This window comes from Mesoplodon densirostris, chromosome 14 (assembly GCF_025265405.1).
Source record: "Mesoplodon densirostris isolate mMesDen1 chromosome 14, mMesDen1 primary haplotype, whole genome shotgun sequence".
In the NCBI taxonomy this organism is placed as follows: domain Eukaryota; kingdom Metazoa; phylum Chordata; class Mammalia; order Artiodactyla; family Ziphiidae; genus Mesoplodon; species Mesoplodon densirostris.
Genome location: NC_082674.1, coordinates 35,483,087 through 35,506,623, shown reverse-complemented (window position 1 = coordinate 35,506,623; position 23,537 = coordinate 35,483,087). Strand labels below are relative to the sequence as shown.

At 40.7% G+C, this 23,537-nt stretch overlaps 1 protein-coding gene across 4 annotated transcripts in view; it reads left to right on the top strand.

Moving 5' to 3' along the window:
* Positions 1 to 23,537, top strand: part of THADA (THADA armadillo repeat containing) — a 312,101-nt gene that overhangs the window by 186,913 nt on the left and 101,651 nt on the right. The window lies entirely within an intron of this gene.

Here is a 23,537-nt window from a genome sequence, read left to right as displayed (position 1 = left end):
TTCCATTCATTTGTCTTTTATATTCCTCAATTCATGTAGATTATATATTTCTCTTTATATTTCTTATTACTGTCGTCATGAATACTTTTCTTATGTTTTATCTTTTGACTTGTGCTGTTTTTTCCTTTTAAAACAGATTGATTTCTATATATAGTCACTTTGTAACTATACTATTAGTCATCACATGTTACACTTACTCTGTGTCAAACACCATTTTATGCACTTAAATATATTCATTCATTAAATCCTCATTACAGTCATAGAAAGTGAGTACTGTTTTATACTAAGGAAACTAAAACTCGGAGAGATTAAGTAACTTGCCCAAGGTCACACTGCTAGAAAGTGGCAGATCCAGGGTTTCAGGGCCTATACTCCTAAGTTATATACTATACCATGCTCAGTCACCTAACTGTTGTTTGTAATGATATCATCTGTAAAGATCCTTTGCAGTATGTTTTCCATTGATTCTCTTGGGTTTTCCCCAAGGATATTGCATATTTTTGATAGGACTGAATATTATAGAGATTTCAGTTTTCTCCAGATTTGAACATGGGTTTAATAGATTTACAATAAAAATTTTAATTTTTTAAAAAAGCTTTCACATGACAATACAATTAAATACATATGAAAGAATAAATAGTAAGATAATAGACAAAATCTTTTTTTAATTAATTAATTTAATTTATTTATTTTTGGCTGCATTGGGTCTTCGTTGCTGTGTGCAGGCTTTCTCTAGTTGCGGCGAGCGGGGGCTCCTCTTCATTGTGGTGCGCGGGCTTCTCATTGCGGTGGCTTCTCATTTTGGAGCACAGGCTCTTGGCACGCGGTCTCAGTAGTTGTGGTGCACAGGCTCAGTAGTTGTGGCACATGGGCTTAGTTGCTTCATGGCATGTGGGATCTTCCTGGGCCAGGGATTGAACCCGTGTCCCCTGCAGGCGGATTCTTAACCACTGCGCCACCAGGGAAGCCCAACAAAATCTTTTTCTTTTTGGGGGGTACACGGGCCTCTCACTGATGTGGCCTCTCCCGTTGCGGAGCACAGGCTCTGGACGCGCAGGCTCAGCGGCCATGGCTCACGGGCCCAGCCGCTCCGCGGCATGTGGCATCTTCCTGGACCGGGGCACGAACCCATGTCCCCTGCATCGGCAGGTGGACTCTCAACCACTGCGCCACCAGGGAAGCCCAACAAAATCTTTTTTGATTGGGATTGAATTGACTCTTTAGAGCAATTCAGGGGAGAATTAACATTGTTAAAGTATAATTTTCATAAAGGTAAAATCACTTTCAGGCAAATTTAAAATGAACAGTGTAAAAGATATTATTTAACTGATTAATTAAAAGGGGACCAGTAAAATGTTATGATCAGCTCAGAGACAATCTGAAAAAACTAGGGCATTTTTATAAGGCAATTTAACTGAATTAGATATGACACTTTAATGTCCAATAGGTCATAAATCTTCAGAGTATCTGTTCTACTGGACAGAAATTAGTAGTCTCTACCCAACAAAAATCTACAAATTCATAAGTAACTTCACTAAGTCTGGGACCTGTAATCAGTAGTAAACAAGGAGATGTACTAAGTTTATTCCTCTAGACCAGGAGTTGGCCAGCCCATCTACAAGCCAAATCCATCCTGCCTCCTATTTTGTAAATAAAGTTTTATTGGAACACAGCCATGCCCATTTGTTTACATATTTTCTATGGCTGCTTTTATAATATATTTACTCTCTGGCCCTTACAGAAAAAAATTTCTGAATACAGGCCTACACAATCCTTGTATGATGAGTCCTACACATATTTTGTTAGATTTATCCAAAGATACTTCATGTTTTAGTACTATTAGAAATGATGTTTTTTAAGTTAAAAAATTCCAAGTGTTCACTGCTAGTCTTTTGGGAATATAGTTAATTTTCATAAAGTGACTTCATATTCTAAGATCTTGCTAGTAAACTTATTAGTTCTTGTATCTTTTAAAAATAGATTCTTTAGGGTTTTCCTGCATAGATAGATAATCATGTCATCTATGAATAAGATAGTTTTCTTTCTTTTTTTTCCAGTTGGCATGGCTTTTATTTCCTTGCCTTGTCTTACTGCACTGGTTAAGACCTCCAGTATAATGTGGAATAGGAGTACTGAGAACGGGCCTTCTCATGTTTCCCAACCATAAGGGGAAAGCATTCAGCCTCTCATCAATACATATGATATTAGCTGTAAGTTTTTTTCTAGATGCACTTTATCAAGTTGAGGAATTGGATGACCATGGCCCATTTCCTTTTAGTAACATGAAACAGGAATGCTGCATAGCAGAACAAGAAAACTCATGTTGTAGAAAACTCCCCTTCATTGATTTGGTGGCGATTTGAGGACCTTCACACCCTGCAATACAAAGTTCTCAGTGTGGTTAGAAACTTCTGACCTTAGAACACAGGTTTAATGGCCACTTCAACTTTCACTTTGTTCATTAAAAAGAGTGAGATTTTTCTAGATTAAGAGGAAATCTCATTATTTTGAATTTACTATTTTAGAATTTTGTTTCATTTTTGTAACTCTAAGACTACACACAAATTTACCTTCCTCCATGAATGTTTATTGCAAATGAAGCTTCTGAATTTTTTCAGGATCAGCTTAACAGAAATGCTACTTGACAGTCATTTGTTTTAATGTAGTTCATGTTACTGACCATATTTTAAAAATAGACCAGCAGCTCTTTAAAAATTATTTCTGTTTAAAAAAATTCCTGTACTTTCAGATTGGTCTTTTCCCAATTATTTTGTATCTAGGAAGTGTTGCTGTTTCTTAGATATTTGCCACTGATATGTTTAGCTGAGCACATCATCATCGTAGCCGACCAAGGAAGAAGTTTATATTATAAGGACGTGACAACAGGCAGTTAAAAGATGGGAGAATGTGTTTGGATGAGTGGTGACAAAAACCCAACACCTACCACCAACAAGTTATCTCAACCATCAGAAGTCCAGGATGAATTGTATATCCTCGGCCTGGGTCTTATAATCCATCACTGGCTTGGGTGGTAGATATTTAAACAATGGGAAAAGTTAGCACATAAACATAGCTGCTAAAATGACAAGTGATTTCTTAACGGACCAGAAAAGGGAAACGATAGTGGACCTTCTTAGCAAATAACTTGCCAAATTATTTATAGAGGTTTGGGAAACAGATTGAAGTGATTTGGTCCATAGGCAGTAAAACAGTTTTAGTTGGAGAAACCGTAAAGGTTTAATTCATTTTGTTTATTGAGGAGTTGATATGTTCAGGAGTGAGCTAACAAAAGAACCATGGAGTTTGAAAATCAGAGTCAATGATCTTTTCCCTTGTAGCAAAAGATGCACATTTTGGCTTTCTTCTTTTGTCTTCAGTTTTATAAAAGCATTTTCTTACTGAATATTTTTTAATATGAAGAGGCAAATTATTTACTCCTGAAGTTTCATCCCTCCCCCGACAAAAAGTGAGGGCTGCTATTTGTTATATTATGAACACTTGGTATCTACTGTTAACATTTAAGTCAGTGTTGGAGGTGAGAATTCTACCATTTAACCACCAGTGCAAAAGAATGTTATAAATAATAAGAATTTATAAATATAAAGATAAATATAAATTTATTTATAAAGAATCTTATATAATGGAATCATTTGTTGAGTTACGGTATTATAAGTTATTATAAAAACTATATAATTAGGCATATATAAAACCTCATCAAGCTGTACACTTCAGATTTGGCACTTTAAGTTGTATTTCAAATTTTAAAAAAACTTTAATTGGGATTGGGGTCAGAGTTTAGGAAATATGTTTGATAATTTGGGGGGGTTATACACTTTATAATGCTATGGAGAGGATGTTCTTTATCTTAAAAAGTTCTCCAAGGAATGAAGCTTGTGGTTAATTAAAAACAGGGAGAATATTTTTAAACTCTACCTTCAAATCGAGTATTTGGTACAATTGAAGTCCAATGGCTGAAAAAGGGTATGTTATGGACATGATTTTCAGCATTCACTTCAAAGCAGAAATGTAATATTCATTAATCTTGTTCTTTGATTGTGATGTTAGCTCTTTTGTTACTGTTGAGTTTACCTTGGCCCCAGTGCTGGTAATTAAATGACACAGTGAAGATTACTGGGAAACATTAACTTGTTATTGCTAGTTGACATTGTGCTAAGGTTGATGGGAATTAGGGTTTATAAATAGCCTGGTCTGTGCATTGATTTAGAAATCTGCTCAGAGATGAATCTCATCATATGGACCATTCATTGTTTACATTTGAAGCTTTTTTTTTTTAACAGAGTGGATTCATCCTTTTGAAACATGTAATATTGAGCATAGCTGTGGTATACCCCCATTGAAACGTCTGTTTTCAATATTAATGTCTTGAATAAATTGGCTTCCTTTTTTTTTTTAGATTCTTTTTTTGGCTGGGTTGGGTCTTCACTGCTGCACACGGGTTTTTCTCTAGTTGAGGCGAGCGGGGGCTACTCTTCGTTGTGGTGCACAGGCTTCTCATTGCAGTGGCTTCTCTTGTTGTGGAGCACGGGCTCTAGGTGTGCAGGCTTCAGTAGTTGTGGCACGCAGGCTCAGTAGTTGTGGCTCGCGGGCTCTAGTAGTTGTGGTGCATGGGCTTAGTTGCTCCACGGCATGTGGGATATTCCTGGACCAGGGATCGAACCCATGTCGCCTCCATTGGCAGGCGGATTCTTAACCACTGTGCCACGAGGGAAGTCCCTGGCTTCCTATTTTTTGCTCAACTTTATTTTTCTGGATGTTATGTAAGTGATAATCTTTCACTTTTTAGAAAGGGTCTTACATTCTTTTCTATTTAATATAATTCATTTATATTTTAATCTAGAATAGTCTTTGTGCTTTGAAAATATGTTTTAAAGTAAGCATCCTTGAACATTTACAGTATTCAACACGAAACTTCTCTGTATCTAAGTGTTCCTGTGTGTGCTTGCCTGAAAGTAGGCCTGCTACTTGAATTTTTATCCTGCACTATCAGATGCAAATCATTAACTCTGAGCTCTCCCCAGCATGACGGTGGAAAGAACACAGGGTCAAAGCAGTAATCCTTGAGGGATGAAAGGAAGTTAACTCTATTATGAGAAATCTAGGCAGTCAGACAAGGCCTAACAATAGTTTGTAGAAATCTGGCCAAATCACTGAATAATTGATTTCAGGCCAAGAGACAAACCTTAAATTTTCATTTTCTCATTCTCATTAACCTGATGGTTGGTGAGGGAAGGATATAGTGCTACTCAGGTAGGCTTTGAGACATGGAATTTTAGTGTGTTTGTTTTTTTTGATATATATATTTTTTGAGTTGGGTGGTGGTGCTGATCATTCAGTAAGGTTTAAATTGAGTTTCAATTGAATGCTCAATATTGTGCTAATTAAGCACTGGGTGGATATAAAGCAGTATAAATTCATCACCAGAATCTTGCCGTATGACTGCAACAGAAAAACTAGAGTGCAGAATCACACAGTATTAATTTTAAGTTAAATTATCAGCATGGATGGAGTAGGTAGAATCTTCATGACTAAAGCCTAAGTAATTCAGGCCATCTGGTTATATGTCTTCAGATCTCTGGTTGTTAGGACACTGACAAAAACAGGAAGATTTAATAGGCTGTCATATGTTTCCCAAACTTACTTGACACAAGAGTTACCTGTGGCCACTGTTTAAAATACAGTTTCCCAAATTCCTGTCCTGAAGATTTTGATTGTGTAGATCTGGAGTAGGACTCCAGAATCTGCCTCTTTCATGTGCAACATAGGTGATTCTTATAATCAGACAAGTTTGGAAAACAGTGGGTTAAGAGTAGAAGAGAGGGATTCAATATACAAAATTGAGTTAATGTACCAGACAAGTGATTCTTGTGTCATGTCCAGGAGATAACAGAGGAGATTTATCCCCCAAGTGATGGATATCGTATATCACTAGGTAATTTGCCATTGAGGTTAAAGGACCATGAAAGCAATAAGAAAATCTTGACATTTCTAAGCGCAGCTATTTAATGGGCAAAAGGTGTTCTGGATTTCATTTCATCACTTATTTTCTCCCCAAACTTGTTCCACTCTAGGAAAGGTTCTCCTGGTTGTTCATGTGGAGAGCAGTCAGGCAGACATGAGAAAGGAGGAAACATTTGAAATAGCAGCTTGGCAGATGCAAGGGGAGACTCTTCCAAGTTTAAAGGGCAGCTGGCAACACTGCCCAAAGCCAGGAGTGGAGGAAGCGGGAGACTGAGTGAGCTGTTTAGTAACACAATGTTTTGTGGTCAAGATCAGGGGGCATGAAGTAAGAGTTGTGGGAAACCAGGGCAGAGATAACAATAATAATTGCGCATGACACATCTTATGAGGATCAAGGAGGTCAGCAGTGCACATAAACCCTTGGTCCTCATCCAGAGCGATAGAGGGGAGGTTGGTTATATCATTTCTGTTTTACAGCTGGAGACCAGGAGGTAATGGGAGAGGTGTTTTGCTATAGATAGTGAACTTGAGAAGGAAGTAAGAATGCCAATAAGTTTTCTGACCTATGGTGTTGGGTTGGATAAGTGTTGGGATGATGGAAAAGAAAAGGACTATCTTGATGTTGAGTTGGTGAGCTGGTGAAATTTTGAACAGATTTCAGCATAGGTAAATGAAAAAAAAAGTTATCAACAGGTTAAAAAGGTGGTGTGGAATGGGGATAATGAAAGTGTGAAAATGTTGAGAGGTTTTAGCTGTGAGCAAAGAGAAGGTAGATATCGTATGGGAAGTAGAGTTGATGATTCGGTACAAGTTTATGATACAAAGCAAACTTTTGTACCTCCTTAAGATGGCTTTTAGATGACATATTGATCATAATAATAGTCTCAACCACGTCTTCTCTGGTGAGCATCATACTTTTTAAAGTAGTCTGCAGTGGAGAAAGTTTTCAAAAATTAAACTTTGTCGGGACTTCCCTGGTGGCGCAGTGGTTAAGAATCGCCTGCCAATGCAGGGGACACGGGTTCGATCCCTGAATCGGGAAAATCCCACATGCCGCGGAGCAGCTAAGCCCGTGCACCACAACTGCTGAGCCTATGCACTAGAGCCCGTGAGCCACAACTACTGAGCCCACGTTCCTAGAGCCCATGCTCCACAACAAGAGAAGCTACCGCAATGAGAAGCCCACACACCACAACGAAGAGTAGCCCCCACTCACCACAACTAGAGAAAGCCTGCGTGCAGCAACGAAGACCCAGTGCAGCCAAAAGTAAATAAATAAAATTTTTTTTAAAAATTAAACTTTGTCTAAGAATTCATCCTATGGTGGATTTATATCTACTATCCATCATAGTAGAGAGACTGGAAAAGCAGTGGACACTAGGAAAACAATAAAACAGGTCTTCACAGTGAACTATATTCAGTGTCTTGTAATAACTTATAGTGGATAAGAATATATATATATATATATATATATATATATATATATATGTATACGTATTGGACTTCCCTGGTGGCCAGCGGTTAAGAATCTGCCTGCCAATGCAGGGGACACGGTTTCGATACCTGGTCAGGGAAGATCCCACATGCTGCAGAGCAACTAAGCCCGTGCACCACAACTACTGAGCCTGTGCTCTGGAGCCCATGAGCCACAACTACTGAGACCATGCACTGCAGCTACTGAAGCCCGTGTGCTCTAGGGCCCGCATGCCGCAACTACTGAGCCCACGTGCTGCAACAACTGAGCACGGGCTCTGCAACAAGATAAGCCACCGCAATGAGAAGTCTGCTCACGGCAACTAGAGAAAGCCCGTGTGCAGCAACAGAGACCCAAAGCAGCCAAAAATAAATAAATAAAATAAAAGAATGTGTGTGTGTGTGTGTGTGTGTGTCTGTATAACTGAATCACTTTGCTGTACACCTGAAACATTGTAAATCAACTATACTTCAATAAAACAAACCAAAAACACCCCAAAAAGGTCTTTACTGTCTGCTCATATGTTCAAGTGTCTCAGTGTCACTTGAGAATTTTTCCTTTCCCTACAGTTGGTACCATCTTATGGCTTGCCTCTAAAGATAGACTTGGCTATTTTTAATTAGCACCTGTTGCTAATTTTTTTAAGGATTAAAAGAAATCAAAATGAGGTTCTAAGAGCATCTAATTAATGCAGGCTCACAATACCAGTTGGTACACTAAAGTAAATGTGTAGTTCACCCACAAGGCTTTTTAATAGATGAGGAACTCTGTAATCCAAGGTTTTAAAACATGTCCCAGAAATGATACTGAATACAATATTACAGTATTGAATGTTGGTGACTTGAATATAGGGAATCTTTAAAAAAAAATTTTTAGCTTTTTTTTTTTTTTTTTTTGCGGTACGCGGGCCTCTCACTGTTGTGGCCTCTCGCGTTGCGGAGCACAGGCTCCGGGCGCGCAGGCTCAGTGGCCATGGCTCACGGGCCCAGCCACTCCGCGGCATGTGGGATCTTCCTGGACCGGGGCACGAACCCGTGTCCCCTGCATCGGCAGGCGGATTCTCATCCACTGTGCCACCAGGGAAGCCCCATCGTAACCATTTTTAAGTGTGCAGTTCAATAGTGTTAAGTATATTCACATGTTGTTGACCAATCTTCAGAACTCTTTCATTTTGCAAGAATAAAACTTTATACCCATTAAACGACTCCCTATTTTTCCCTTCCCTCCCAACCCCTGGAGACTACCATTCTGCTTTCTGGTTTTGACTACTCTTGATACCTCATGTAAGTGAAATCATACAATATTTGTCTTTTTGTGACTGGCTTATTTCTCTTTGCATAATCTCCCCAAGGTTCACCTATGTGTTAGAATGTCCATTTTTAATGGCTAAGTAATATTCCATTGTATGTGTCTGCCACATTTGTTTATCCATTCATCTGTTATTGGACACTGGGTTGCTTCCACCTTTTGGCTATTGTGAATAATATTGCTATGAAATGGGTGTATAAATATCTCTTTGTGACCCTCCTTTCAATTCTTTTAAATATATACTCAGAAGTGGAATTGCTGCATCTTATGTTAATTCTATTTTTAATATTTTGAGGAAATGCAGTACTTTTTTTTTCATAGAAATGTAGGGAATCTTAATTTTTTGTTTTAGCTAGACAGTAACTTCATTGGGAACCTTAATGATTTGTTTCTTGGCCTTATTCTCCTCCAGTATGAAGAAGTATTGTGCATAAACTTATGTTTTCTCATTTGTAGCCCTCCACTATGTTGTGGATACCTCCCCTCTCTACATACCATCACACCCCACTCCTACTGAAACAGTTAAACCTCCTAGTTTTTCCTTGTTTATAGAGATCTGAGAAATAAGAAGACCCAGGTGGTCGTGGGGAGTAACTACCAATTGTATGTATGCAATTCCAAATCCACCCTGGTCTCTTTACTTGTGACTTTTTCCTAATTAAAACTCCACATTCTTCAGAAAGTGAGCCTTTCCTTTATCCCACCTTAGTTAGATCTTTCATTAACTGAATCTCTATGTATTTGTATATAGTTTGCTAGATAATAAATCTCATTTGTTGGTATTTCACTTTTTAAGTGAAAATTGATTTTATTTTATATTAGTAGAATTACATAGACTTGCTATGTAATTACATTAACTTGCTAAATCTGTGCAAAGTTAAGGAATAAAAGATAGAGAAAAACTATTTACAAATTGCCTGTTGAATAGTATTGCCTTTTCTGTCTGTGAACATGTGCGCCGTAGTGAACAGTGAGCTGTGCGATGGAAATGTACTGTCTCTTTAGTGTCTGCCACTGTGCTGAATGTGACTCAAGGTCATTTTCTCTATATACAGAGTTCACCCCAGTCTTGGCTTTAGACCTTACTCCCACAGAGGATGTGACCATATTGTACTTGTATGCTGTCTCTTGAAATAAATCATAAGCTCCTAGGAAGTAGAGATTATCTTTCCTTCTCTCCTCGCATTGGATCAGGAGATGATGCCTTCCCATCTGAGCAAATATAAACTCTTTATTCCACAACGTGGCTGAGCCGCAAACATGGCCCTCCACTGAGCTTCACATTCTCAGTAAATGGCACTATCATTCACCCAGTTTCTCAAGAAACCTGGGGATCAAATTTTCTTTAGCTTGGGGTCTAATCCATCAGTATCATCTGCTTCTCTACTCTCAATCTCTACACCACTATCCTTGTCTGAGCCGCCCTCATCTTTTGCTTGGACAACTACAGTCACCTCTCCACTTGTACTCTTGCCCCCTTCATTCTATTCTCTGTATCAGGCAGAAGGACCTTTTTGAGACACAGATGAGATTGACTTAATTTCCTGCTTAAAGCTGTTTAGTAATTTTCAGTCTTAAAATATATCCAAACTTCTTACAGTAGTTTATAAGCACCAGAATGATCTGACCAGCCTGCCTCTCCAACCTCATCTCATACTGCTTTCCTCCTTTCATTCGACTCTTACCCCTGGAACCTCCCTCTAATACCCAGGCCTTGTCCTGCCCCAGGGCCTTGATATGTGCTATTCACTCTGCCTAGAAGAGACATATCAACAATATAATATTTGCTGAATGAATGAATGAGTCAGGATCTTCTTTAGGATATAGACTATACTACGTATCAACTTCCCCAAAGTAGATATAATACATGGTATCAGTGTATAGATTTGAATGCCTAGTGCAGTGGATCTCAACTGGGGGACAGTTTTCCCCAGTGGGGACATTTGGCATTGTCTGAAGATATTTTTGGTTGTTGTAACTGGTGGTGTGCCATCAGCATCCAGTGGGTAGAGGCCAGGAAAGCTGATAAACATCCTATAATGCACAGGACAGGATCCACAACAAAGAACTATCTGGCCCCAAATGTCAATAGTGCTGAGGTTGAAAAACCTTGCTTTAAACTAATACATTTGTGTTAGGAGAAGTCAGTTTTAGTAGCTCTACTGGGCCTTTGAGTCTATCACATTACATAGAAAGCCTATTTAAATAATACTGGGAAAGTGAATCCCCTTGATTAAAGACTGCTCTCCTGGGTTTCCCTGGTGCCACGGTGGTTAAGAATCTGCCTGCCAATGCAGGGGACACGGGTTCAAGCCCTGGTCCGGGAAGATCCCACATGCCACAGAGCAACTAAGCCTGTGCGCCACAACTACTGAGCCTGCACTCTAGAGCTCGTGAGTCACAACTACTGAGCCCCAGTGCTGCAACTGCTGAAGCCCACATGCCTAGAGCCCGTGCTCCGCAACAAGAGAAGCCACCAGAATGAGGAGCCCACGCACCGCAACGAAGAGTAGCCCCTGCTCACTGCAACTAGAGAAAGCCTGCACACAGCAACGAAGACCCAACACAGCCAAAAGTAAAAATAAATAAATTAAAAAAAAAAAGACTACTCTCCTATCCTCAGGGATTGTGTGTTACTTCCGTTATTTCCGTAAGAGTAAATGCCCCTAGTCCACAAGCTTACGAACCAAGATTCCCCTGTTGGTGAGTATCTTACTCACTTCCTCACAATGCTAAGATGAGCCCTGCCTTTCCATTTGTTTTTCCAATGGTAAAATGATCACTAATCTCCAAAGTCGAAGGCATCTCTCTGGACTAGGTGAGACCCTCTTCCTCATCCACCACTTCAAAGGTTTCTGAGTAAACTCCTTTTTCATGATAGCTAAGATTCTGCCAGTTATGGCGACATGATTCATTCTATTCAATCAATGGTGAAGTTCACCGCTGATTTCAAGAAGATTGGAACTAACTACAATATTACCTGTTTTTAAAAATCAAGAATCTATGGAATTTTAAATACATGCACACATTAACACACATTTCATACAAGACTACAACATAAGACTGTAAACCTTCGCTATATAAAATATACAGGTATTATCCATTTTGTGAGACTAATATACTCATGAAAAGATGCTTTGCTTCCTTTAAATATAAAATGAAAGCAAAATGGTCAGATTCACCCAGGAAATGACCTGAGTGGAAGCTAAAGTATTTGTTAAACTGTTATCTGGTTTGGGTCATTTAGGAAATACTTAGGAAACTAAGAATGTGCTTACTTAGCTTATTTTTAAAGCATTTGCCTCTCTGAGGCAGGAAAATGGAGCTGGAAAGTTGTACCTCTGGATATGCGAGTTTATGGAGCATGGTCTGTTAGAAAGAGTATCAAGAATGAAACTCTTGAGGGTCATAACTAATAGAGCTAATATCTTCAAAGGTCACCAAATTATTCTTTTGACAACACTGAATGGCACAACTTACCCTTAGATGTAAATCACAGATGCTGACAAAAAAGGGCAAACTTGATAACAAGTACTGTACTTATACTCCTCAAAGCACCTGAGGGATAATCATTAATTTTTCCTTGCCATACACTTGGTCATTGTTATGAGCTGTAATAAGATGATTAGTCAGAAAGCACAGTTTCTGGGAAAATTATGAGGGACCACTAAGAAAAGCATTGCTAAGGAACAGTACTGCAGAAGGCAGAAGTCCAGTGGCCAAGCGAAAACAACTGCCAAAAAAAGAGCATAAGCAGGTACCACAGAGGGGTAAAGAAAGCAACCGAATAGTGCAGAATCAGGAGAACATAGATACCCCAGATGGATGAAGAGGGGTATCTGTGTTACGGAAATAAAACAGAACCCCTGAGGATGGGAGAGTAGTCTTTAATCAAAGGGATTCACTTTCCTAGTGTTATATATTTAGTCTCCTTTCTACACCAATACTGAGATATGCTTCAAATGCATAGCAAAATTAAGGTCACACATGGGCATGCATCCATTAATAAGGATGACTAATTTTTTTAAGAGTAATTACGAAGTTATTTTCACATCAATTATCTTTTAGAGTTCACAATACCCTCATGAGATGAGTTATATTATTAGCTCCATTTGATAGATGAGGAAATGAATTAAGGCTCAGAGAGGTTAAATAATTTTCCCAAGGTCCCCAGCTAGGTCTTGACTGCAGAGCCCATGCTGTTACAGTAGGCCAGGGTTTCTGCAACTCAGCGCTCTTGACATTCTAGGCTGGATAATTCTTTGTCGAGAGGGGTTGTCCTGTGCGTTGTAGGATGTTTAGCAGCATCTCTGGCCTCTACCTACTGGATGCTGTGTAGCTCTTCCTTTCACTTGTGACAACCAAAAATGTTTTTAGACATTGCCAAATGTCTCCTGGAGGTAAAATCACCCTGGGTTTAGAACCACTGGTCCAAAGACTGAAGTTTCCAGTATAAATTCATTGGGTACTGAGAGGAGTGTCCTGTTGTCCTGTTGCAGTCAGTCCCAGTATTTGACTGGGAGGGCTTGTTTATGGGGAAAATTTTGTAACAACTTTTCTCAGAACTTTCCTAAACCTGCTCCTCATAGCCTTCCAGCAGTATAGTGAAAGGGGACAGGCCAAAAGGGATTATGGATGGTTACCCAGAGAGTCACTGTTTCATTCAGCCACTTCTTCAACAAAGAAACGTAACAGTTCCAGGGAGAGTGGTTTCATAGAGGCGCCAGTGTTTGAGCTGAAGTAGGTTTGGAGGGTAGATCATGAGTTTCCTCAAGATGAGCTTGGGGGATGATGAATTCATGTAGATAACATGACATGTTAGTGGGCTCGGAATAGCAGGCTGATGGCCCAGGCCGTAAACATGTACCAGTCTCAAGGACTTGCACTCATTGGTCATCTTACTTTGTAAGCCAACCCATTCGCAAGCAGTCTTGGTGTTTACTTTCACTACTGAGTTAACTATTGCCTCGGAAGTACTGTTTATCTCAGCCCACTTGGTAATTGCCTTAAATTTAAAATCAAATCAACAAACTTTTGCATTCCGGTAAGGCTCTGTAGGAGATAAAAAGACATGGTTTACATAAAAAGATAAATAGCAATCAAGGCAACATATCTTAGGTGCCAGATGAGTGGTTCAGATAATAAATACTACGGGATGAGAGGATGGAAAGATGGCCGCAACCTAAAATTGTCAGGAAGAACTTCACAGAGGGTGTTGATGAGCTGAGCCTTAATGGATTAAGTAGATCCAGATTTTTTTTTTTTTTTTTTTTTTTCTTTGCGGTACATGGGCCTCTCACCTCTGTGGCCTCTCCAGTCGCGGAGCACAGGCTCCGGACGCGCAGGCTTAGCGGCCACGGCTCATGGGCCCAGCTGCTCTGTGGCATGTGGGATCTTCCCGGACCGGGGCACGAACCCGCGTCTCCTGCATCGGCAGGCAGACTCCCAACCACTGCGCCGCCAGGGAAGCCCCTGGATTAAGTAGAAATAATATGAAATCTTTATAACAAGGGATCACACCTTGATTAATGCGAACAGCATCCCATGTAAAAAAATGTACACCTTTTAGATAGTAGTACCGTCTAGTCTCATTATTTTGGAATATGTTTAATAACATATAAAATCCAGTTAGATGCTCATCCATGATGATTGTGCAGACATCATTGTCAGCTCCGCCAAGAAAACTCATAAGCAAAAAGGGTTTTTTGATCTCTCTCAGGGATCAGAGGAGGTTCATAAAGATTGGTTTCACTGTCCCTTGGCTTCAGTTAGACCTCCCGGAATCACCCTTCTCTGAACAAAGGTGCTCAGAGGAAACCGGGTTCGAGAATGGGAGAGACCTTACTGCAGCCGGTCTATGTGACTCTGAGCATTGCACCTTCTCAGCAGGGTGGTGGAAGGCACAGTTAGCAAGAAGTGCTACAGAGGCTTTTGCTTAAGACACTGCCTGGTTTATTTCACAAATCCCAGCCATCCAGCAGACTTCTATAATTCCACATAAAATGGATATAACAGATGTTCCTGGACTTCGCTGCTGGAGGTGTTGAATGGTAAATAAACAAACAAACTGGGGGAAGGGGGAAGCACCCAAATCTCCATTCCTGGGGACTTAGAGGAATCATTTTTTTCCTTCCTCCATGTGAAAATATAAACAGTTGCTTTATAAACAGTTGTCACTTTTTGACTTATAAAGATTCACTGTTTTTTCCTTTTGTTTACTTTGATGACCTTTGAAATAAGCTGCAACCCAAAGAGTCAAAAAAACATTTTTTCCATATCCATTTTTCAGAAAGAGGAGTCTCTGTTAGCATAGCGTGCTAGAAGCCAGCAGACTCCCGAGGCTGGCTCCAGCCCAGTTCTAGGTTTGTGGGGCCTTTTGCCCCAAACCCCTCACTGGGCAGCAGGGAGTCATGTGCATTACCAGCCTGAAGGCTAGATGCTGAAAGCCAGACACTTTTCTGTGGGTCAGACTCTTTGTAAGACACATTTTACATCTGGGAAATGCAAATTAGTATAATAACTCTGCATTTCCTTCGGCTTTGTTTGCTGAAGACAACCCTGGAAATAATTCCTGCAGCTCTCTCTCTCCAGCTCGCCCTTCCCCACCTCCCTGGTGGCCAGCCTTCTCCACCCTCAGTGGGTCTCTCCTCTGATCAGCTCTTCCACCCACACTGGGCACAGATCTGAACAGTCAAAGGAGGAGACCAAAGGAGCCTTGGAAAAGTCAACATCTTCTCTGTGATGTGTTGAAAAGTTTCTTTTCCTTGATTTCTGTCTCTCGGTGAAAAATGCCACATAGCCATCTGTCCTAATAATTAGTATGTGAATTTTCATAGTGAGTTTAAAGTTAGGGAATACATGATAAAAAGGATATTATTTTGTTTTTATTGTTTCTGATTCCAAAAATAATGCTGTCTTCCTTTGCGGTAATAAGAAAGTTTATATCTCGATTGCGGTGGTGGTTACACAAATCCATGCATGGGCTAAAACGGCCCCCTCTACCCCAACACACACACCAATGAATACACATAAAATATGGCGACAACTGAATAAGGTATATAATCTAATTAACAGTAACATGACTGTCAGTTTTCTGCTCTGGATATCGTACTACAGTTATATAAGATGTCACAATTAGGGGGAGCTGAATGAAAGGTACAACACCTCTATTTTTGCAGCTCGTTATGAGTCTATACAGTTGACACTTAACAACTAGGGGGTTAATCAATGTATAATTGTAGTCAGCCCTCTGTAGCCAAGATTCCTCTGCATCCTTGGATTCAACCAACCTACAGACTGTGTAGTACTGTAGTATTTACTACTGAAATGGGCTTCAGTAGTTGTGGCTCACGGACTCTAGAGCGCAGGCTCAGTAGTTGTGGCGCATGGGCTTAGTTACTCCACGGCATGTGGGGTCTTCCCAGACCAGGGATCGAACCCGTGTCCCCTGTATTGGCAGGCGGATTCTTAACCACTGCGTCAACAGGGAAGTCCTTACAACGTTATGTTTAATGAGTGTACAGCTTGGCTAGATATGATGGGATACTTAGTACGAATGTCCTATAATTTTTTCAACTGGTCCTGTGTTGATTGTTTCTAAATTTTCCTGTTATAGTAAGTGCTGCTTGAGATTATCTTTGGGCATCTGCTTCTTTGCCCATACCTGTAAATACTTCTGTGAGATCAATTCCTAGAAGTGGGTATTGCAAGATTGAAGAAAGTACATGTTTTCCATTTTGATAGCAGCAGTCATGTTTTCCATTTTGATAGCAACTGCTACGCTTCCAAATTGCTGCTTTGTCTAACAACAAGGGAGACCATTTGTATAGAATACATTGTATGTGCAACAACATGGCCCTGCTGGTTACCCCCCAGAAAGGTTATAACAATTTCTCCTCCCACCAGTGATGAATGAGAATGTCTGTTTCTTTACCCACATATTAATGCGTCCTGCCCTTAAAAAAAATTCTCTGTGAATTAATATTTTTCCTTTAAAAATTCATTGTTTGAATTGCCCTTCCTTAAACATTAATGAAATTAAACATGCCTTCATATGTTTATTGGCTATTTGTATTTCATCTGTGAATTGCTTGTTTATATTCTTTGCTAAACATTTGCAGTTCCCAAAGTGTGAGCCAAAGCACTGTGGGATATTTTAAATTTGGGGGAGAAGGACAATGACACTTTCCATCTGTGAGATATTATGTGAACTACTAGCTTGAAGTCATTTACAGTTATCAACATTAGCTCACACTGCATTCCTTTTGATGATTCTGTATGTCTTTGCAAAGTTGAGTATTTGATAGTTGCTGGAATAAAGAGCTAGTACCATGAGAGGGACTTCCCTGGTAGCCCAGTGGTTAAGAGTCCACCTGCCAGTGCAGGGGACACAGATTTGATCCCTGGTCTGGGAAGATCCCACATGCCGCGGAGCATCTAAGCCCATGCGTCACAGTTGTTGAGCCTGCGCTCTAGAGCCCGCGAGCCACAACTACTGAAGCCCATGCACCTAGAGCCCATGCTCCGCAACAAGAGAGGCCACCACAATAAGAAGCCCGCACACTGCAACGAAGAGTAGCCCCTGCTCTCCACAACTAGAGAAAGCCCGCGTGCAGCAAAGAAGACCAACGCAGCCATAAATAAATAAATAAATGTATACACTACCAAATGTAAAATCGATAGCTAGTGGGAAGCAGCCGCATAGCACAGGGAGATCAGCTCGGGTGCTTTGTGACCGCTTAGAGGGGTGGGATAGGGAGGGTGGGAGGGAGACACAAGAGGGAGGAGATATGGGGATACATGTATATGTATAGCTGATTCACTTTGTTATATAGCAGAAACTAACACACCATTGTAAAGCAATTACACTCCAATAAAGATGTTTAAAAAAATTAAAATGAATGAATGAATGAATGAAAAGCACAGAAGCTTAAAACAAAAAGAGCCAGTACCATGAGAAAAGCCATGTGGAATAGGAATGAGGGCGGTGGAGTCCAGCAATTCCAAGGCTTGGGAAGTTATAAAGTATCCAACAGGCATACACATCTCATTAGTAAGTAATTGTGGTTATTAAAGAATGAAATAAAAATATTTTTTCTTTCAACTTATGTGTATTATTTTTTCAAAAAGTTGTTAGGGCATAAATACTTATTTGGTTGTTTGGACCTAACTACTTAATAAATGGAACTGTTAGGTATTTCTTTTGGCCTAGGGGCACCATGAAAAGATTATTGAGGTGCTAAGGGTGCTATGAATGAGGAAATTTGTAACTCCCTGGCATATTTCATTCAATTACTTTCATTTTTGTTAGTAATTTGCAAGAGCTTTGTTCCTTAGGGGCATTGGCAAATATTTTACCCCTGGTTTACCTGTACTTTTGAATATTCCTAGTAGTTTTTGCTGTACAAAAGATTTCAGTTTTTATATTCAGTTTATGTTATAAATACATCTTTCTTTACTTTTTATTTTTTTACATTCATGGCTTTGTGTTTATTCTTAGCCTGTTTTTACCTAAAGACTGTAAAACATTTTCCTGTTCTCTTCTACCATTTTTATAGTTTCTTTTTTCTTAACATTTGATTATTTTCTCCATCTTCAGTTTATTTCAGTGCAAGGATTTGGGTACAGATCCAAAGAACTAGTTGGTTGTCTTAATACCATTTATTGAATAAATCAATCTTTTCACTACTGTTTAAATGTCACTTTTATCATCTTCTGAACTTCCAGGGAGTTATTTCTGGACCTTCTATTCTCTATCTCTCCTATAACGCTTACTGTTTTCTACCTTTAATTTTAGTTATTTATGTATATATCTTATTTCCTGCACTAGATCATAAGCTCCTTTTATATTGATTTCATCTCTATGTCCTATAGCTGTTTTCTTTTCTCTTTGACTTCTCTCCCTCTCTAAATCTTTTTATTAAACTTCTGTTATAAAGTCTTAAATATACACAATTGTAGACAGAATAATATAATAAATCCCATATACCCATCACTCAGCTTCGACAATTATTGATTCATGACTAATTTTATTTCATTTATACCATTGCTAACTCTCCTCCTTCGGTATTGCGTTAACTGTCTTGACTGAACAAATTACCAGTTTTATTTTTCATTAATGAGTTTTGCTACATCAGAGAGTTCCTTATTGATCTCAGTATTTAAGGAAACTCAATAGTTTGAGGATCCAGATATTAGAAAAATAAATCATCAAGCATAATCAGGCTTCTCCTAAAAAATTTAAACTGGGATTAATTTTACAAATGAATAATTTATAATTTGAAAAATGTTATATATACATAGCTCTTCAGAACTGTGTCTGTATTCTAAAGCTAGAAACTCTTTAGTTAGAACAGATGTTTTTTTAAACTTTAATACATTTATAAATTTATTTATTTATTTATGGCTGTGTTGGGTCTTCGTTTCTGTGCGAGGGCTTTCTCTGGTTGCGGCGAGCGGGGGCCACTCTTCATCGCGGTGCACGGGCCTCTGTCGCGGCCTCTCCTGTTGCAGAGCACAGGCTCCAGATGCGCAGGCTCAGCAGTTGTGGCTCACGGGCCCAGCCACTCCGCGGCATGTGGGATCTTCCCAGACCAGGGCTCAAACCCGTGTCCCCTGCATTGCCAAGCAGATTCTCAACCACTAACGCCACCAGGGAAGCCCTAGAACAGATAGCATGTCACTGTTTTGGAAATTGTTAATTCTTTATAAGCAAGCCTTTGTTTGTATGTTGGGTTAAGACTGACTACCTCTAAACCTCGCCCTTACCCAACAATTCGGGACCCTTGACACTTCTGGGGGATGGAACTGCTCACTGCACTGTCGAATTTGGAGCACAAGGCCAGAAGTGATCCAAGACAAATGTATACTCACTCTCTTATTAATACTGTGTATTTCCCCCCAATCCCATTGTGTGGGGAGAGTTTAGAGAGGTGGCTCTTAGCACCCCAGCTGCTGCTGCAAATACAGGTTCTGCTCCTGCCACCCTGGCAAGGGGGCAGGGTAGAATTCCAAATCAATGCATGCTCTGTTTATTGAGTCTCTCTTTCTGCCAGACAAAGCTGTATATCCCTGGAGTCCAGGAGCTATGAAGAACAGACATAGCCCTTTCCTTCAATGAGCTATGCTCCAGGAAAGGGAAATTGTGGATTGATAACCATGATGACAGGATTTAAAAAGTTAAAAAAAAAGAAATGAAATGAAATGAGCTGCTGGGCCCTGAGTAGGAAAGTCTTAGGGTGGGGATAGGAGGTGGTTGATGAAAGCTGAGGAAGGCTTTATGGAGGAGGTGGTATTTAAGCTGGGCCTTACAGTATGAATGGAATTTCAATAGGCAGAGCTGGAAGGGGTTTGGGGAGAAATGGAAGGAACATCCTGGACAGAAAAGCATTGTCAGGAATGGGAAATCATCCCTCGTGGCCACATAATAGGTCCATGAAGTGGAAGAAGTAGGAGGTAACACTAGAAAGGTAGGTTGAGCCTTCAGTGGCCAGCAGATTATTTTAGGACACTGGAGATCATTGAAGGATTTTGAATTTGGGAGTGATACGATCAGGGCTTGGCTTTAAGAAGAGTTGCCTGCAGCCATGTGTAAAATAAGTTTTGGAGGCAGAGGCCTGTCCTTTCGGTTGTTTTCATCATCTAAGTGTAAGGTCTTTTGGTTCCTGAACTAGAACAGTGGAAGCGTTACTAGAAAGGAGGGGATGTGTTTGAGACACAAAGTGAATTTCCAGACCCCTGCAGACTTTGTGTTTTTGTACATTTTAGTCTTTAAAGATATCCATGGCCTGTTTCCCAAGCCAGAGTCAGCCAGGAAGTAATGACACTTTGTAATTAGCATCTTTTTCCTGGCAGCAGCAACACAACGCAGCTAAGTGTCACCTTTTGGGAATTCTCCCAGACCTTTCTAAGGATCTGTCCTCATCTGATAAACAGGTTGAGGTTTGGAGAGAGTAACCACTTGAAATGCTTCCTGGCCTGCCCTCCGGCCTAAGGTTAGATGGGTAAGTAGCCGTGGGTGGCACATGCCCACTAAGCCCATTCTTGTAGGGATGACCAGTATCCAAGGGTCACGCCTCCAGTCCACCCTGTGACCCTCTGAGGCTGGTAACAAAGAGGAGTATGTGGAGCTCTCTGTACAGCTGACATAGCACATGCACCCGGCAAGCACTGTGCTCTGCGCCGTGGGACCCAGAAGCCTGTGGTCTAGCTGAGGATAAGATGAGTGCGCCTAAAGCAGGAAATCAAATCCTCAGCCACATTGTAATGATTAGAAGTGGCATATAAGTTAGAGAACTCTTCTCTCTCTTACTTTCCCAGCTTCACCCTCACCCCAACACACACACATACATAGAAACACAATCTGCCTTTTAAATAATTTTTGATATATCCTTTTCCTGGCAGTCATAACGATTAGGCATGTTTCTGTGAATTAGAAAGTTTAGATTCCTCCTTCAGCCATCTCCCTTCTCACCCCACCTCCTTTCAGTCTGACTTAAAGCCATAAAATACTTCTGCCTGCCTCCCTGCCTTTAGTTCTGTTTGTATGAATTAAGTTGACAGGATAAATATTCGCATTCCCAGCTACAGGCTGAAACAATGTTTGCCTGTTCTGCCCAGTGAGTTGAGAAGAAAAGGGGGCCTGACATCACCCTATACTGTACATTCCCGGCATAGATCATTTATTTAAGTCCCTGAAAAAATACAGATGTTTTACCAGCCGAAATAAAATCCTGTGTAAACACTGGGCTTGGAAAAATGTGGCTCTGACTTAGCTTTGGGGGTTGGAGCAGCCCGGGGAGAAGGCCAGGAGGCAGAAGAGCAGATACAGAAATTTTATACTCGGCTGAATGTGATAGGGGCAGGAGTGTTCACCCCCAGTCTGCATGCTGCACTAGAAGACCAGACTTTGTTTTTAAGGAAGTACAGCTGCAAAAGGGGATAAACTTGTTGATCTTTGGAGTTCAGGATTATTCCTGATTACGATACCTTCACCTCATTTATATCTGACCTCTGAAATGAGCATCCCTTTTCTTATTGGGGTTGTCCTTTCGCATGGCCTGCCTAACCTGGTCCTGTTATTGCTGGATCCTGCTGGTTTTGGGAGCTCAGCTGCTGTTGATTTTATAAAGGGGAAAATTGCCTGGAAGCCATGCTTAGTGAAGAGGAAAACCCATCTCAGCGTTGCATTCCCAAACAGCCATATATCATCTTGATCTTGTCTAACACAAGTCACTATTTTAGTCCAGCAGCATAAACCAGACATATTTTACTGGTGCAGCACAAGTTTTTTCAGGGATCTGCCTCATGACTCTTTTTGGGCCTGTGGCATTTATTCAAAGAGCATTACATTTGCTCTGTGGAGTCACTTTTAAGATTCAAAGCTGCCAAGATGGACCCCATGCTTTACACAGATGCTTGGGGCTCCCCTCAGTCTCTCTGTGTTTAGAGTGAGGATGGGGGTGGGCAGAGGCTAACTGTTCTCCAGACTTTTCTTAGATCCTCCCGGAGTTTCATTAAGGCTTGCATCTCAGCTAGTCCACTCTAGCTGCTTCCTGACCACCCCCTCCTCGGGGCAGGTGTGACCAGCTCATCTCTGGGCAGTCCCAGGCCTGTGATAGTCATGGGTGATGATGTTGGTTTGCACTTGGTTGTTTTCTGTGTGCTTTTTGTCTCTTTCTGACCGGGTCACAGCTGTTTTAAGTCAATAAAGCTTTCTCCTGTTGTCTTTTTTTTTTTTTTGCTGGAGATACCCCTAAGTCCACTCTAACCTTTCTCCAAGGGGCCTGCTATAGCTGGAGGTCACCAACAGTCTTGGTCTGTCCCAGTGTGATTATTAATAGAGCTCTTTTTCACTCTCAAAAGAATTCCTGATCTGGAAGATAAATTACCCTAACAAGCCTCACATGGATATTCCTGACCAAACTCATTAAATCCCCCTCCCTCATTCCCAATCCTGCGGCATATTCTCGTGATCCCTGTCTTGAAGCATGGCCCTCGATCCCCAGCTGCCTGGGGGAAGGTCTCTTTCCTGACCCTCAACTCCAGGTCTAGAGCAGCTGCCAAGTCCTACTTCTTCAGCCTCCAAAACATCTCTCAAATGTACCCTTTCCTCTGCATTCCACTGCTGCCATCGTTTAGATTGAGGAGGAGTGGGGGGGGGGTCACAAAATCAAATTGTCAGATCTTCTCATTTTTCACAAGAGTTTAGACATCAGGGTGATTCTGATGTGAAACCTCCCAATTCATAAATGACGATTTCAAAATACTGTGTAGGCCGGATGAAACATCTGCAGCCACTTTTGGTCCATGGGCTCTTCTTGGTTTCCAGGCTCCAGTTTCAAACGTCACCTTTTGTCTAGACTGGCAGTAGTCTCACTCACCCTGCCCCTTCTGGTCCAGCCGCCTCACTGCCCCTGGCCTTATCTTTCCGCATTACAGATCTGATCACATAAGAGCTCTGTCTGAGGAGGTCTTTGCTCCCTCCAGAACAGAACGCACATCCCTCGATGCTGCCTTTGAGATCCTTCTTTGTCTGACTTGACCCGTCTCCAGCTTTGTCTCCTGCTACCCTACGCACACCCTGGCTGTGATCTTGTTACATGCAACTATTTGCTGTCCCCTGAGCAGTCCCAATATTTTTCTTTTACTTAACGGGTTTTTTTAGAACAATTTTGGATTTATAGAAAAAGTGAGTACAAAGAGTTTTCCATGTTATTCCTCTCTTCCCCACCCCCCTCCCCAGTTGGCTGTTACTAATAGTATGCATTAGCGTGGT